The following is a 12,902-nucleotide window of genomic DNA, read 5'->3' as shown; positions in this document are numbered from 1 at the left end:
TCACATTTTACCCAACAAACTTTAAAACTGAACTATCTAACTTTACCTTGCAATTGAATTCTCTGTAAGACATGTCCAGATTTACAGTAATTAGGAGCTCATTTTTAGTCACATCTACTGAACATCTGTTCCTGAGAACTTGTTAGACACAAAGGAGGAAATGCGTTCAACAAATGCATTTGATCCAGGAGTGCTCATTACAAAAGACACACATTATTCTAATTCTATTAATTTCTGGTTTTCTTTATGACTAGTAAAGACTGAGGCTTTTATCAACCTTTGAGAACGTCTAATTGTAGGGGTATTTAAGAATGTGTACCTACGTCGGAAAAGCTACATACCAGAATCGTATCTCGGTATTCGTGAGACTAATATGTTGACGTGTGCTTTAACAGCTCTCCATCGCCTCCAGTCAACTTAATAATAATCGTACAGAATATTTACCAACACATAAAGATAAGCCGTGTTTTCCATGTCATTCTGTCGTTACCATGAAGGTTATAAACTTTTTGCACGCCACACAGCTTTTAAACATTGCCATTTCACGAAAGTCGAATTTAAACGTACACTATATACATAGAGATCGGTCAATACCGTATTATACTGTGCCATATTATTGTTCCATAACCACATCAGTAGTCACGAACTAGACTGTCTTGTCTGCTCCCACACGTCATCTTGTCTCGTATGAATGCTCGACAATAAGCCGATAAGCGCCAAACCCAACCTCAAAACAAAATTTTTCGCTAATGCTTCTTAGCTTTTTTGCTAACAGTATATAAAGAAACTACTGTTACCTTTACGTCATTAGATTCTTAGCTAAATCACTCTTTCCCGTGGTGGTACATCCGTTTAGATATCACAAAACACATTACATATAATTAACAAAAATCTTGTACCTTATCTACATTAGTTGACAAGAGTTATTATCTCTTATTGTGATTATTGACAATTACTGCACGTAGTGGTGGCTAGCGGTAAATTAATTCGCAGTTGCACTATTCAGCTACCAGATGGCACGAGCATGTGGATCCTGTCATTAGCGCAGTTGTTACTGTGGCTGTTACTATTACTCCCGCCCGTTTGCATGTTGCACTCTGCTGTGCACAGATGGCGCGCTCATGCATTTGCAGTGCTTAATGTGATGCGGCATACTGAGACATTACAAGAGACACATACAGCTAAAGATAACTGTGATCTCAATGTTGGAACTGAAGACCACAGTTAAGAATGTAATAGTGTAAATCGTAATTGAACATTTAAAAATATTCACAACACAAAATTCATTTTGAAAGAAAGTCTTTAAACGGTGAAAACAAGTAAAAAAGGTTTTCCTCAACCTTTACTGCAGTTAAGCTAGTCATGTACTTGAAGAAGAATAAATTACGTGCTCATGCAGATGCGATCCGCGGGCAGGAAACTAATAGCTATCCGTCGCGAGTGTACATTGCAATGCCAGAACGAAATAACTGTTAAATCAAGAAACTATCAGACAACAGCGACCTGGCATAAAAAAGAATCCCAACAAATGGAAAGGCAAAAAGTAAATTAATGGAAATTAAATAAAAGAGCAGCGATAGGAGACATCATAAAATATCTGAAATTTCTTGAAGAAATATTTATTTATGGAAAACGCTTTGATCATTTTGCCGCTATTGGGGACATTTTTGAATTATTAAAAATGTCAATGTCGTCGAGTATACAAAAATGGCATACATTAGGAATATGATAATAGATACTGAGATGTTGATCCGTGCATCCTAATATATGTTCACAGGCTTTTAAATGAGAACCAAAATCTCTTTTATTACAGCTACGTTACATTATTCACTGTAGCAGAGACTTGGCCACTATTCGTTTTGTGCCCACCACACTTGCTCATCTGAAGAGTTACTGTGTAATGTATTCATGTACTTATTTAGTTGTGTTCAGCAGTTAGTTTGATTTCTAAATTGGTTTCCTAGTATTAGACTACGTACTTTTCCTTTCTTCTTAAATAGATGAATTCGCGATGACTCTTTTAATCAGTCGTAACCGGTAATGACAGCGCCTGAGTGACCTATGGCTGAAATACACGGTAAAAAAGCTTTACGAGGCGGTTATTGAGTTTGCTTAAGAAAGTACGCCTAATCTGCGTGTTACAGAGTACCTGGGTCTTTACTTTTATTCCAGTGGTCATTCAGCCACACGTGTCTTGTGTTGTACGTTTACGAGTTGATTTCAAAAATTTCTGTTTCTGCAGTAGATTTTATAAAATGACGTTTTCAATAGCTACAGCGATCTTAACGAGTGTCTCGTAATATTTTAAGATAAATGATCATCGTCGAACTGTATTCCGAGATAGTACCGATAATAAGAAATGTGTGTGAAATCTTATGGGACTTAACTGCAAAGGTCACCAGTCCCTAAGCTTACACACTACTTAACCGAAATTATCCTAAGGACAAACACACACACCCATGCCCGAGGGAGGAATCGAACCTCCGCCGGGACCAGCCGCACAGTCCATGACTGCAGCACCTGAGACCGCTCGGCTAATCCCGCGCGGCTCGATAATAAGAATGCAGTGATAACAGTAGCTAGCAAATATAATTCGTGAAGATATAGTAAATTCCATGCTAAAGTGAAATGAATGGGAAAAGCATCAGACACTCAGAATTTGAAATGAAAACTGTTGTAAGATAAAGGGATGACTCGACCGTTTGGTTATGTTTTCGAAAAAAATTGCAGGCACATGGAATTAAGAGGTTATATATCACAATATCGTTCCAAAATTGTTCCAAAAATTTCCAGCGTTTAAAGGAAGATGTTCAGTATTTTCAGAAAATCTGACATAAGTCGTTACTCAAATAAATCTTATCTAAGGAACAGCGGTTGGAATGGGTCTCGGAATATCAGCTGAAAAACAATGATTATGAGAAATATAAAAAATATACAAAAACATACAGGAATACAAACAGGAAAATAGGGCAAGTAGATAAATTTAAATTTATAGAAGAAACCGTTGAGTAGAAAGGTCTAGAGAAATAAACGATAGGTTTGCAATGACCATTCGTTTCAACAATAATTTTTTACAACGATAAATACCCCTCGAGAAATATAAAACTGAAAAAAGAAACTATAGCACAGTAGTAAGATCACAATCTTTATAGATATGTAAATGCTCAACAGTGAACTGTCAATCAAAATACACAGCAAATGCCAGAAGTAATGGCAAGGCGGAAGAACTTAAACTGCTTTGGACACCCACATCGAATGCTGATGACACACCAGCGAAACAAAATTTTACGCGACCGTTTTTCCCAAAACTGCCGCGTAACTAATATGAAATCAGAGCTAAAAAGTCTTATCATATTAGAATAATTAATCCCTACTAAGTGATGACGTGTACTCATATACCAGTACCAGTGGCTGCAAGTGCCTAATGAACGTATTTTACATTTTTATATGAAGTTTCGTGGTTCCTCCAATTAGAAGGACACTCTAGAAGCATATTAAGTTGAACTGCAAGCGAGCGGGAGAGCATCAGGTCACGTAGGCCGACAGGAAGGCCCACCTCGAGGGCGAGCTCCCAAACAGTGCTAGCTGGCAGCTGCTCAGGTCAATGCCACTTGTGCATCCAGCCCTTCGTTGAGAATACGTCACTGAGCACTGGGCGCTAAAGTCACAATACAGATGAGAAACACAGCTGTTCTGTTAAGGACCTACCTCACCGGCTATAAGAAAATATAGCGAGAGAGAGCAGGATTGGGTTATTCAGCACGAAATGTCAACGAACGTTGTAATGCTTAACTGCCTGAAATCGTGGTCACGGAGGGGACCAACTTCTTAGTATCTTTATACTGGCCAGTGTTCGGAATATCCATAGTGAAGTCAATCAAAATTACTTAAAGAATGGAAATGTGAAAACACGGGTCTTCCTTTTCGGAAGTAGTTGGAACGAAATCAGTTCTTCACCGGCAGACTTCTTCTCCGGCAGAGCACTTCTTCGCCGGACTTTTACGTCGTCAGCCTCCACCGCTAGGAGATGATCTCGCCTGGCGAGCGCCTCTTCAAGGAGACGAACTGAGGGACTTAGAAATATTTCGAGCTAAGCTGCTGATGCAAGTTATTGGTGCAAAACCAGTGACTGGTTTTGCGGCTACTTCAGCCGCCATCTGCAGAGTAACACGGTGAGACCTAGCTGCGACAGCGAGGCGAACAATAGGGACATTCAAATCATTTCTACTGAAGTTTAATAACTTTCAAGCTTCGTTCTGAAGATTCGCTTGCTGATTTTACAATCAATATGCTTTCAATAGCGGCCACAGATAAAAACACAAACTCTTCTGTAGCACTACCTGCCCTTCAATATTAAAAGTTCATCAATCATATTACAACATTGGGAATATTAGTATTTTATACTGAGACGCGGTTAGCAGATTCATATCCCGAACACTTTACCCAAATTTTCTAAGGTGATAGTGTATTTGTCAGGTGATTTATTGCACACTTTCACGCAAAAAACTGCATGAATTCCGATTCTGGTTTAATTTAATAACTAATGAATTCACTGTTCATTATTTTGGATGGCCTACGTTCTATTTATGTCAGATTAACACAGCCAATTTCCATTGATCAGCAGTTTAAAAATCCACTGGCACAATATTCCTGTAGTTTTTATAAAGGAAGTCAACAAAAGCATTGAGTACAGAAATGAAAAGAAATTAGAAAGAACCATCATCAAATAATCAAATTTACAACAACGAATATTTTGAAGAGTGTATTACATAATTTAGAATATTTTAAAGATACAAGAAAATCAGGAACAGCAGGCAGAGAATATGAAAGATTTTAAAAAAATGGATAACACCAAAGAAAGAAAAAATGAAACTAAAGTTGTTATGCGATCCCATTTGGTCAGTTGGATGAGAAAGTGATAAATTAATAATAATATGTCTCTTATAACAAGTTAGTTAACGTAGACAATTTGCAATTGAATCACTTTAAGGGCTGCGCTACGATTCTTCTGCTTTTTCTCTAATGGATTTTTGTATACTATACATATAATTAAATGTGATATTAAGGTTGCATTTGTGTTTGTTAATATTGTAATTAATTGTTGTAAATAATTATCTTTGGTACCTTTCTTCCGAATTCTCCTTATTGTACACGTATGTCAAAAAAGGATTGCAGTTGCTTCTGAGTTAGTTTTGTCTTTCTTACCAAGAATCCTATGCTTCACAACAACAAGTCAGGGGTGCAGCCCATATTGTTTTGCTTTGTTTTAACCGAATTCACTAAAATGTTTCACGTTTCTGTTTTTGCGCAACGTGTACTATCTAAATTTATCAATTTTCTTATACGTGAGAAAATCAAGTAACGTGACAGACTTCATAATTTCCGGAAATGATGTTACTGAAGACCCTTGGCTACATCTTTGTAAATCTCTATAAAGTAGCAAAATATGTCAAGCTTAAATGTTTCATCGTGCCGTTCATACAATTGAAACCATTTTTTTGCACCAGTTTGTAAGCAAAAGTGCGGCTCTTCATCTGTAGCTCCTCAACTACTGCTCAGATCTCATCAGTTAAATTATAATATTTTGTTTCGCGATAAGTTAAATTTCTGGAATGTTTTTCGATTACAAAATGCCATTGTCAGTTAAGATGACGAAATGCATGGAAAAGGGAACCAACGAGCGTCAACTTCTCTATCAACTTCTATTAATGAATTTACTAATTCGTCCGAACCTTTAATCAGGCCCTCAGACTTGTTAATAAATATTTATTTCGCATTTATATTGTGTTATTTTGCATGTCAGCAAAATGGGAAGAGCGAAGAATAGTAAAAACGAAGAGGGAGACATATAGCAATAAAAAAATGTAAAAAAGCATGGAATATCAGAGCCAACCCTGAGAGGACAGGCGAACTAAGGTTTTGGAAGAACTTTAAAAAAGAGATGGTAGGCCAAGTTTTCTAAGAGATTAAGTGGTTGGATGCCTCCGCTACTATTCTATTGACATGCCTTCCAGGTTGAGAGACTGAGTGCTACCAAAAGTGGAATAGAAGAACTATTTAAAGAGTGCAATATTTTTGATGCATCACTAACATATTACACATGCCATATCACTATATCTTTGATGATGCTTAAATAAAAAATTATATTATTTGTTGTTGAGGTATATCATTTGTTGTCTTATAGTATCTATTCGTCACATTATCTGCATTAGATTTTCTAACAATCGCAGCTACTGAGCTCGAAACTTGGAAAAATTATTGTGTTCGAATGTTGTGTTTAACTAGATGGTTCTTATAAGATTCTGCCAATATTTCATCGTTTAAAATGTCGAAACGATATTTTTGGTAGATAATAATAGCTACGAGTACACATAAATTTATTAGCAGTTACCTCTTGAATCACCCAAGATACTGTAGAAAGTATAATTTTTATTGGGACGGTATATTTCTCTTTAAGCTGTCTTCGAAAGTTTTTGTGGTGTCTCTGCTGAGTTCTCAATCCGGAGATTGGGTGGTATCAATTCTTCGTGTCCATTCCACTCGTGTTCCCTTATAGTCTTATTCATTTTCCAATTTGAGTCTGCTCCTGCATCATATCTAATCTGTCTCGAGGACTGCAGTCTAAGTCGTCCGTCTCCTGTCTTGCCTTAATCATACTTTCCTTTACAGTAACTAGAAAACTGTTATGTCGATAGAAGTGGCTACTTAATTGATCTACTCTTGCCCATATTTTTGTGATGGAGACGTCTTTTCACGTATTCTTCTAAGAATTTGTCTATTTATGAGCTTTACCACCTACGAATTCTTTTATTCTCCTCCATTACCAGTTCCAAATGCCTACAGGTATCCTTATCGCATGCACCAATAGTCCCTGTTTACGAGCCAGAGAAAGCCTGCCTGCTAACAGAACTAATAATAAGTCTTTTTTTTTGCCTCTAAGTTTGGGTTCATTGGTGAAAGTAGCATCTTTTTATTGCAATAGGCTGTATTTATCTGTGTAATGACTTTTTATGTAGGCTGAATATTTTTAATCTGTGGTGATTTTACTTCCTACGTAAAGTGGTACATTAGTGTTCCTAATGTTTAATGCGATATGTTAGCAGTTCTCGCCGCAATATCAGACTTCTCTGTATTAATTTTCATGTCGTACTTCTGTTTCAAGTTCATGTCATTCGCCATAAGTTTTTGATCAGTTGCACTTCGTTTTTCTCAATGACAGATACTTCGTCAGCAAATATTGTCATTTTGATTCCCACTTCAATAATTTGTACCTATTCTATATCCTCTTTACAGACCTCAGTCAATTTCTAATATAAAGCCTGAATGACGCTGATGAGAAATTACACACCCCAACTACTTCCTTATGTATGGAGCCTTTTAGTCAAGTCAACGAAAACCAAAAAGTGTCGACTGGGCGAAAAATTTACGTAGTCGCAAATATTTATACAGTGGTAGGAGGGAGTGTCATGAACAACCTGCAAAGTATTCTGACCCGTACGGTGTGAGAGGGGGTGGAAAAGGGTTTAAAGGTAACTTCCTATTTTAATTTTTTAAAATATATCCAGAACTGCTGCTTCTAGTGAAAATTTTTCCCTTGTTCAAAATTACACCACTTTCAAGTTCCTACAAAAGAAGGTCACGTTCATTATTTCCTAGGACTATTAGTTTCCGCGTTGTTGGTGATGGAAGAATAGCAGTTTTAAAAAAATAATGTTTTATGGTATATAGCTCATGTTTATTGATAAATGGAGTGGGTTTAACATCAAATATTAAAAGTGTGTACGACATCTAAGTGAAGTAGAGTCCTGCTAAGGAATAAATTGTGTTCTGGGGGTGTAACAGGGTGGAAAGGTGGAGTGGAAGTTCGAAGCGTGAGGGAAGTAGGTCGCCGAATTGTGGTGGTGTACTTCCCTCCTTAATAGATATGCAAAATGAAGAGCGAGCAGGGATTTCCCCACTCTCTCTGCCGCACTACGTCACAAAAGGCACTGTAGGATATTTCATAAAATTATACCAACCCTTCCGCAGCGTATCTTGTGAATCATGCACTGTGCAGGCTTACCTGGGGGTGTTTATTTTCCACAAAGTGCTTTAACATTACATGCAGTACAGATGTGAATGACTGATAATACTAAATGGACAGACTTTACGTAAATTACTGTACACTGTTCTACAGTTCTATAGGGAAAATTGATTCCTAGTCATCCTGTACGGCAGCTGTAGCGATCTTTCAGGAAAGGCGATTTACCACACCACGAGCGCTGCCCATTTGTCAGTTTATCGTCAGCCTATACCTGAGTTTATTAGATGAGTGTTGTCAGCATTTTCGACCAGTGCAAAAAAGTCTCAGGGTGCGATGTTCTCCACTTTTTAGAGTTCCAGCTACATTTGTTATAGGGATTATGATATACTTTTTAAAATCTTCTTGAATTTCTCTGGTTTTATGTATTACCAAAATCAGTTTAAGTATACAGCCGTCTCTTTCATCAATAAATACCAGTATCATGTCTCTAGTCACTTCATCTGAAACTCGTGTGATGAAAGTTTTCCCAACAGTATACGATAAACAGACTAGGCGGCAGGTATCGACTATGTGCCAAACAAGGGAAAGCGAACCTCTCATGCTAGGCTTCCAGAGTTATGACTACGTGGTAATTTGGATCAGTCCTGGAGATGTGCTCGATAGCCAAAGTGGGTAAGGCGACCGCTAGCCATAAGCAGGAAATAATGGTTCGAGTCCCGGTGCGGCACAAGTTCTCATGTGTCGCAATCAGCAGATGTCAGTGCATAGTCGCGGAATGTGGAACTATTTCGTTATAGAATTTTTTTATTTCTTTACGATCAATTACCCTTTGAAGCGCGGGAATAACGACTGCTAAAGTGCCCTGTGCATGTTTTACTTAGTCTAAAGCTGTAATAACCGATTATTCCTCTAATTTATTTCTATATTCCTCACCAATTTTTTAAATTCTGAAAGCGGGATTTCATGGGATAGTTGGCGTCTGCCCTCATGGATCCTTCAGTTCAGTTGATTCAGCATTTTCGTTACACTCTCCCTATACTGTGACGATTCGTACTACCCTACTATGAGTATGTTCATTATCCTCCATTAGAATGTGTCCCAAACACTTGAGAAATAATCGGGGACGTGTTACACGAGTGTTTGCAAGCAGTCATCTCTGTAGACTGACTGCGAGTTCCACTGTCATATCAATTATATGAAGACTGCCAACTGCTTTAACTGCGACAAAACGTATGAAATATTCCATTTACATCTCTGCAGTTGTTCCACTCTGGTATCTGTGCAAAAAATCGCCGTGAGCCTTAAGGCAATCATTCTACAGACAGTGTTGGTAAAAAATCGAGTTCTGCTGCGTGAAGAAGTCCGTGATTGCCTGCGGCACATCCTTTTCCTATAGGAAACGTCTAGCTATGTAGAACTTTTTTAAGGGACAGAAGGCGTGATAATGACATGAGGAGAGCTTAGGACTAGAGATCGAGTGTTTGAGTGTCTCCCCCACAGGAGCTGGCGTAATGGGTGATGCTGCTTCCCTCCCCAGGTCGACCGGTGCCTTGTATCGAATAGCGACCAGAACGGAACTTGTCGTAACATTCCACAACGGTGGTTGTGGACTCACGTGTTGTTCCATACACATTCTTCGTTCTTCGATGAATGTTTACCGGTGTTTATCCTACGGCAGCCAAGACAAAGAAGAAAAAAGAACAACAGCACTTTGGTCCAGTCTGGACACATTTGGTAATAGCTTTGCCAAAGTTCACATTTTACCGTGTCGGAAAGACATGAATGCCAAACTAACCCATTACCACATGTAGGTGCTCTGGAACAGCAGGCAAGAAATACAAAAGTTGAAAAAATGTCCGACAGATGGCGCTTCATCTGATCAGAATAGCAATAAGTAGCACAACCCAGTAAGACAAAGCAAAGATGATGTTCTTTACAGGAAATGCTCAATGTGTCCACCATCATTTCTCAACAATAGCTGTAGTCGAGGAATAATGTTGTGAATAGCACTGTAAAGCATGTCCGGAGTTATGGTGAGGCATTTGCGTCGGATGTTGTCTTTTAGCATCCCTAGAGATGTCGGTCGATCACGATAGACTTGCGACTTCAGGTAACCCCAAAGCCAATAATCGCACGGACTGATGTCTGGGGACCTGAGAGGCCAAGCATGACGAAAATGGCGGCTGAGCACACGATCATCACCAAACGACGCGCGCAAGAGATCTTTCACGCGTCTAGCAGTATGGGGTGGTTCTCATAAAGTCCCATGTCATTCCAAGCGTGTGTGTCAATTTTTACCTCTCTATCAACATCATTCCGTGGTTTATTAAGTTTTCAAATTTATACTGACTTTTTGATCACCAGGTAGTTCTACGTTCTAGGGTCTAATGACCTCAGATGTTAAGTCCCATATTGCTCAGAGCCATATGAACCATTTGAAAATTGTATTCAAAATAAAGATACTCCTTCACAAAATCTGATATGAAACGTTTTACGATAACTTCAAAATCAGTAAACTTCTCAACTGTTCTACAATTCTCACTTACTGTCTTCATTAAAAATACTTGGATTGTTACATGAGAAAAAGTCTGACATCGTTCGACAAAATAGATTCCAAAATTTAACTTCTCTGTATTAGGATTACAAAACACACAAAATGTTACAAATCGGGTATATCTGATCAACCTGCAAATTAAATCTGATGCGAAATACTTGGTTCCTACTTGGTACTGTAAGATTTAGCGAAATCCACATTGCGTTGCTGCAAACTTGAAACTGTTGTTGTTGTGGTCTTCAGTCTTGAGACTGGTTTAATGCAGCTCTCCATGCTACTCTATCCTGTGCAAGCTTCTTCGTCTCCCATCAACCTTCATCCTTCTGAATCTGTTTAGTGTATTAATCTTTTGGTCTCCCTTTACTATTTTTACCCTCCACGCTGCCCTCCAATACTAAATTGGTGATCCCTTGGTGCCGCAGAACATGTCACTTGCTGAATAGAACTGCAAAAATGTGGATGTAAGAGCGACTTTAACTTACCAAACGACAATATTTCACCCAAGAAAATTAATAGGCTCATATAGTCAACTATCAACACCTAGGAAAACCAATTATATACCAGAGGCTGATTGTACGGCACTGCAGCCCTAATAGACCAACTGTCAGAAAAACGTGAGCAGGTGGAGTTTTGGAAATTCGGAGGGGGGAGGGAGGCAGCGAAAGTGAGGAGAACTGGGGGCAGAGAATGGGCGGATTACTTCCAAATAAATAGAAAAAGAGGAAGAAAGAGAGAAGCTAAACTGTATACTCAAAATGTGTGAACAAAAGGTAACTTGTATGTATGGTTGGTGGGGGGCGGGGAGGTGGGGGGAAGAGGTGTGACTATGTGGTAAACCGGGTGGTATGGGATTGATGAAGAGGGATGTTGGGGGTAGGAGTGAGAGATGCGGGAAATGTGATGAACAGGAAAAAAAATTGGCTTACAACAGTTAAATTATTATAATTGATAAGGTATAACAATCATAATAATTAGTTGCCACATGATTATACCAACGTTGTGGATATTATTGAAAATAACATTCTAATTATACTTTATGAAGTGTAACCTACTCATTATGACTGTGATGTATTGATTGTGGCACTAATTCTGGCTTACTAAGTAGTTAATTCTATCTATGATGGTTGACAGGTCCCTATAAGCAACTATATGCACGAGAGGAATTAATTGCGTGATAATAAAGCACCAGTTATGAAAACAATAGAAGGAAAAAGACTCAAAACTAACAGATAAAACTGTGTAAGTGGTAACAAGACATGCTTCGTATTTTTGTTACGTCGAGCGCACAGCTTTACTCGTACATTTAAGAACATTAAAAGCTACTTTTAAGTCTTTGTCTTGACTTGTAGGCTTATCAGTATCTCTTTGAATATTTGTGCAGCTTTTGTAAGACCTAACTTCATTTTAAATAACAGCATACGCAGCAGAAAATGTGCGATTGCCGTTAACAAACACTGCCATTTCATTAATACGCAACATGAACAGCCAAGATCGTCGGGGTACGCCTGAGGAACACTTCTTACATCTGGCGACGACGTTCCGTCTTAGATAACTTGCTGCGTTCGCCCTGTCCCTCAACGCAGTCACAAATTTAGCTCTTTATATGTCATATGATCACACTTCCGTTATAAGGCAAAGGTGTGGTACTGGGTCAAACGTTACTAGGAAGTGAAGAAATACAGTATCTTACCTAACTGATGTAACTGATTTCTTATCCATGGCTTTCAGCGTGTCATGTGAGAAAAGCGCGTGTTGACTTTTGCATGTACCAATACTTTTGGAAGCCAACTGGCTGCCATGGAGGAGGTCTTTCTATTACAGATTATTTATTTCGTTCTAGTAGGCGGTATCGGCCGTTACCCGTTCGACGGCACTTTCAAACACGTGAGCCAGTTTGTTTAGCACAGCCGCCACCGCGGCACGAGGGCGCTGCTACGAATGGTTACGCCGCTGCCAATGAGATGCAAGCATCCGCTCTCTGGAGATCCAGCGGCGGGTCTACTTAAGTTCGAACATTTATGGCTGAACCGTTTCTGTATGTCTGAGAATTGAATAACATTTACAGACTTCCATTGTATCTAGGCCTAGGGATCTTCCGAACAGCATTGTATATAAGAGGGACAGATTTATAAATCTTTTGTATCTTTACATATTTTTACATTCATATCTACTGTTAGCAACTGCCGCTGCTACTTGAGCAACGAAGTTATGTATTATTTTTACTATCTGATATTACTTGTTGAATAAATTAATATTTGAATTCTCTGCTCATGAATGGCGTTCACCAAAGCCCGAAACGGCGTGCAAGAGAGTCATAAGAGAGTG

This window comes from Schistocerca serialis, chromosome 7 (assembly GCF_023864345.2).
Source record: "Schistocerca serialis cubense isolate TAMUIC-IGC-003099 chromosome 7, iqSchSeri2.2, whole genome shotgun sequence".
Lineage (NCBI taxonomy): Eukaryota > Metazoa > Arthropoda > Insecta > Orthoptera > Acrididae > Schistocerca > Schistocerca serialis.
The sequence above is the reverse complement of the archived record's forward strand: the minus strand, read 5'-3'. Positions refer to the sequence as shown.